Below are 5,000 nucleotides of genomic sequence, written 5' to 3'. Positions count from 1 at the left end.
CAGAGTGCTAGCCATTACACCATGGAACCACATTTCAAAGACATTTATACATTTTTCCTTAGATTGAAAGCTTCAAAAGAGGCCAATTTTCTTCTAATTACCACATAGTTGAACTTTATGTGCAAAAATGATTCTGGTCAAACTGAGAATTGAAGTTGGATGGCTGGATTCATGATCCAGAGTGCTTCCCTGAAAATGAACATTAGTAAGAAGTACAAGATTGAACAAGATATTTGAACTGTAAGTGCAATAAGATACAAAGGTCCCACCGAGATTTGAACTCGGATCGCTGGATTCAGAGTCCAGAGTGCTAACCATTACACCATGGAACCACATTTCAAAAACAATCTTAAATTATTCGCTTAGAGGGCTAGCTTTTCAAAAAAGGCTCATATTATTATAAATATCCCAGAGGTGACCTTTATGTGCAAAAATGGTTCCGGACAATCTAAGAATTGAACTTGGATGACTGGATTCATAGTCCAGAGTGCTCACTTTAGTATAATTATCCCAGAAATTAAATTTACGTGCAAAAATGGTTCCATAGAATCTAAGAATTGAACTTGTATGTCCAGAATGCTTCTTTATAAATGAGGATTATTACAAGTATAGAATTAAACAGCATATTTCAACGGTACGTGCAAAACTTCTCAAGGTCCCACCGAGATTTGAACTCGGATCACTGGATTCAAAGTCCAGAGTGCTAACCATTACACCATGGAACCACATTTCAAAGACATTTATACATTTTTCCTTAGATTGAAAGCTTCAAAAGAGGCCAATTTTCTTCTAATTACCACATAGTTGAACTTTATGTGCAAAAATGATTCTGGTCAAACTGAGAATTGAAGTTGGATGGCTGGATTCATGATCCAGAGTTCTTCCCTGAAAATGAACATTAGTAAGAAGTACAAGATTGAACAAGTTATTTGAACTGTAAGTGCAATAAAATACAAAGGTCCCACCGAGATTTGAACTCGGATCGCTGGATTCAGAGTCCAGAGTGCTAACCATTACACCATGGAACCACATTTCAAAAACAATCTTAAATTATTCGCTTAGAGGGCTAGCTTTTCAAAAAAGGCTCATATTATTATAAATATCCCAGAGGTGACCTTTATGTGCAAAAATGGTTCCGGACAATCTAAGAATTTAACTTGGATGACTGGATTCATAGTCCAGAGTGCTCACTTTAGTATAATTATACCAGAAATTACCTTTATGTGCAAAAATTGTTCCATAGAATCTAAGAATTGAACTTGTATGTCTGGATTCATAGTCCAGAATGCTTCTTAATAAATGAGGATTATTACAAGTATAGAATTGAACAGCATATTTCAAGTGTACGTGCAAAACTTCTCAAGGTCCCACCGAGATTTGAACTCGGATCACTGGATTCAAAGTCCAGAGTGCTAACCATTAAACCATGGAACCACATTTAAAAGCCTTTTATAAATTCTTCCTTAGATTGAAAGCTTCAAAAGAGGCCAATTTCTTGTAATTACCACATAGTTGAACTTTATGTGTGAAAATGATTCTGGTCAAACTGAGAATTGACGTTGGATGGCTGGATTCATGATCCAGAGTGCTTCCCTGAAAATGAACATTAGTAAGAAGTACAAGATTGAACAGGATATTTGAACTGTAAGTGCAAAAAGATACAAAGGTCCCACCGAGATTTGAACTCGGATCACTGGATACAGAGTCCAGAGTGCTAACCATTACACCATGGAACCACATTTCAAAAACAATCTTAAATTATTCGCTTAGAGGGCTAGCTTTTCAAAAAAGGCTCATATTATTATAAATATCCCAGAGGTGACCTTTATGTGCAAAAATGGTTCCGGACAATCTAAGAATTGAACTTGGATGACTGGATTCATAGTCCAGAGTGCTCACTTTAGTATAATTATCCCAGAAATTAAATTTACGTGCAAAAATGGTTCCATAGAATCTAAGAATTGAACTTGTATGTCTGGATTCATAGTCCAGAATGCTTCTTTATAAATGAGGATTATTACAAGTATAGAATTGAACAGCATATTTCAACGGTATGTGCAAAACTTCTCAAGGTCCCACCGAGATTTGAACTCGGATCACTGGATTCAAAGTCCAGAGTGCTAACCATTACACCATGGAACCACATTTCAAAAACAATCTTAAATTATTCGCTTAGAGGGCTAGCTTTTCAAAAAAGGCTCATATTATTATAAATATCCCAGAGGTGACCTTTATGTGCAAAAATGGTTCCGGACAATCTAAGAATTGAACTTGGATGACTGGATTCATAGTCCAGAGTGCTCACTTTAGTATAATTATCCCAGAAATTAAATTTACGTGCAAAAATGGTTCCATAGAATCTAAGAATTGAACTTGTATGTCTGGATTCATAGTCCAGAATGCTTCTTTATAAATGAGGATTATTACAAGTATAGAATTGAACAGCATATTTCAACGGTATGTGCAAAACTTCTCAAGGTCCCACCGAGATTTGAACTCGGATCACTGGATTCAAAGTCCAGAGTGCTAGCCATTACACCATGGAACCACATTTCAAAGACATTTATACATTTTTCCTTAGATTGAAAGCTTCAAAAGAGGCCAATTTTCTTCTAATTACCACATAGTTGAACTTTATGTGCAAAAATGATTCTGGTCAAACTGAGAATTGAAGTTGGATGGCTGGATTCATGATCCAGAGTGCTTCCCTGAAAATGAACATTAGTAAGAAGTACAAGATTGAACAAGATATTTGAACTGTAAGTGCAATAAGATACAAAGGTCCCACCGAGATTTGAACTCGGATCGCTGGATTCAGAGTCCAGAGTGCTAACCATTACACCATGGAACCACATTTCAAAAACAATCTTAAATTATTCGCTTAGAGGGCTAGCTTTTCAAAAAAGGCTCATATTATTATAAATATCCCAGAGGTGACCTTTATGTGCAAAAATGGTTCCGGACAATCTAAGAATTGAACTTGGATGACTGGATTCATAGTCCAGAGTGCTCACTTTAGTATAATTATCCCAGAAATTAAATTTACGTGCAAAAATGGTTCCATAGAATCTAAGAATTGAACTTGTATGTCCAGAATGCTTCTTTATAAATGAGGATTATTACAAGTATAGAATTAAACAGCATATTTCAACGGTACGTGCAAAACTTCTCAAGGTCCCACCGAGATTTGAACTCGGATCACTGGATTCAAAGTCCAGAGTGCTAACCATTACACCATGGAACCACATTTCAAAGACATTTATACATTTTTCCTTAGATTGAAAGCTTCAAAAGAGGCCAATTTTCTTCTAATTACCACATAGTTGAACTTTATGTGCAAAAATGATTCTGGTCAAACTGAGAATTGAAGTTGGATGGCTGGATTCATGATCCAGAGTTCTTCCCTGAAAATGAACATTAGTAAGAAGTACAAGATTGAACAAGTTATTTGAACTGTAAGTGCAATAAAATACAAAGGTCCCACCGAGATTTGAACTCGGATCGCTGGATTCAGAGTCCAGAGTGCTAACCATTACACCATGGAACCACATTTCAAAAACAATCTTAAATTATTCGCTTAGAGGGCTAGCTTTTCAAAAAAGGCTCATATTATTATAAATATCCCAGAGGTGACCTTTATGTGCAAAAATGGTTCCGGACAATCTAAGAATTTAACTTGGATGACTGGATTCATAGTCCAGAGTGCTCACTTTAGTATAATTATACCAGAAATTACCTTTATGTGCAAAAATTGTTCCATAGAATCTAAGAATTGAACTTGTATGTCTGGATTCATAGTCCAGAATGCTTCTTAATAAATGAGGATTATTACAAGTATAGAATTGAACAGCATATTTCAAGTGTACGTGCAAAACTTCTCAAGGTCCCACCGAGATTTGAACTCGGATCACTGGATTCAAAGTCCAGAGTGCTAACCATTAAACCATGGAACCACATTTAAAAGCCTTTTATAAATTCTTCCTTAGATTGAAAGCTTCAAAAGAGGCCAATTTCTTGTAATTACCACATAGTTGAACTTTATGTGTGAAAATGATTCTGGTCAAACTGAGAATTGACGTTGGATGGCTGGATTCATGATCCAGAGTGCTTCCCTGAAAATGAACATTAGTAAGAAGTACAAGATTGAACAGGATATTTGAACTGTAAGTGCAAAAAGATACAAAGGTCCCACCGAGATTTGAACTCGGATCACTGGATACAGAGTCCAGAGTGCTAACCATTACACCATGGAACCACATTTCAAAAACAATCTTAAATTATTCGCTTAGAGGGCTAGCTTTTCAAAAAAGGCTCATATTATTATAAATATCCCAGAGGTGACCTTTATGTGCAAAAATGGTTCCGGACAATCTAAGAATTGAACTTGGATGACTGGATTCATAGTCCAGAGTGCTCACTTTAGTATAATTATCCCAGAAATTAAATTTACGTGCAAAAATGGTTCCATAGAATCTAAGAATTGAACTTGTATGTCTGGATTCATAGTCCAGAATGCTTCTTTATAAATGAGGATTATTACAAGTATAGAATTGAACAGCATATTTCAACGGTATGTGCAAAACTTCTCAAGGTCCCACCGAGATTTGAACTCGGATCACTGGATTCAAAGTCCAGAGTGCTAACCATTACACCATGGAACCACATTTCAAAGACATTTATACATTTTTCCTTAGATTGAAAGCTTCAAAAGAGGCCAATTTTCTTCTAATTACCACATAGTTGAACTTTATGTGCAAAAATGATTCTGGTCAAACTGAGAATTGAAGTTGGATGGCTGGATTCATGATCCAGAGTGCTTCCCTGAAAATGAACATTAGTAAGAAGTACAAGATTGAACAAGATATTTGAACTGTAAGTGCAATAAGATACAAAGGTCCCACCGAGATTTGAACTCGGATCGCTGGATTCAGAGTCCAGAGTGCTAACCATTACACCATGGAACCACATTTCAAAAACAATCTTAAATTATTCGCTTAGAG

General features: G+C 36.0%; 4 non-coding genes across 4 annotated transcripts; all 4 read right to left on the bottom strand.

The window, feature by feature from the left end:
• Positions 1 to 653: 653 nt before the first annotated feature.
• TRNAQ-UUG (transfer RNA glutamine (anticodon UUG)) lies at positions 654 to 725 on the bottom strand. The gene has a single exon. It is a non-coding gene; the product is annotated as a tRNA-Gln (tRNA).
• Positions 726 to 2,070: 1,345 nt separating this feature from the next.
• TRNAQ-UUG (transfer RNA glutamine (anticodon UUG)) lies at positions 2,071 to 2,142 on the bottom strand. The gene has a single exon. It is a non-coding gene; the product is annotated as a tRNA-Gln (tRNA).
• A 1,030-nt stretch (positions 2,143 to 3,172) lies between these two features.
• On the bottom strand, positions 3,173 to 3,244 carry TRNAQ-UUG (transfer RNA glutamine (anticodon UUG)). Its single transcript has one exon. It is a non-coding gene; the product is annotated as a tRNA-Gln (tRNA).
• A 1,345-nt stretch (positions 3,245 to 4,589) lies between these two features.
• TRNAQ-UUG (transfer RNA glutamine (anticodon UUG)) lies at positions 4,590 to 4,661 on the bottom strand. Its single transcript has one exon. It is a non-coding gene; the product is annotated as a tRNA-Gln (tRNA).
• Between the last annotated feature and the right edge of the window lie 339 nt (positions 4,662 to 5,000).

The sequence above is a fragment of the Crinia signifera genome, unplaced genomic scaffold (genome assembly GCF_055691185.1).
Source record: "Crinia signifera unplaced genomic scaffold, ASM5569118v1 HAP2_SCAFFOLD_626, whole genome shotgun sequence".
Classification (NCBI taxonomy): domain Eukaryota; kingdom Metazoa; phylum Chordata; class Amphibia; order Anura; family Myobatrachidae; genus Crinia; species Crinia signifera.
Note: the sequence above shows the minus strand (reverse complement) of the source record. Positions and strands in the feature narration are given on the sequence as shown.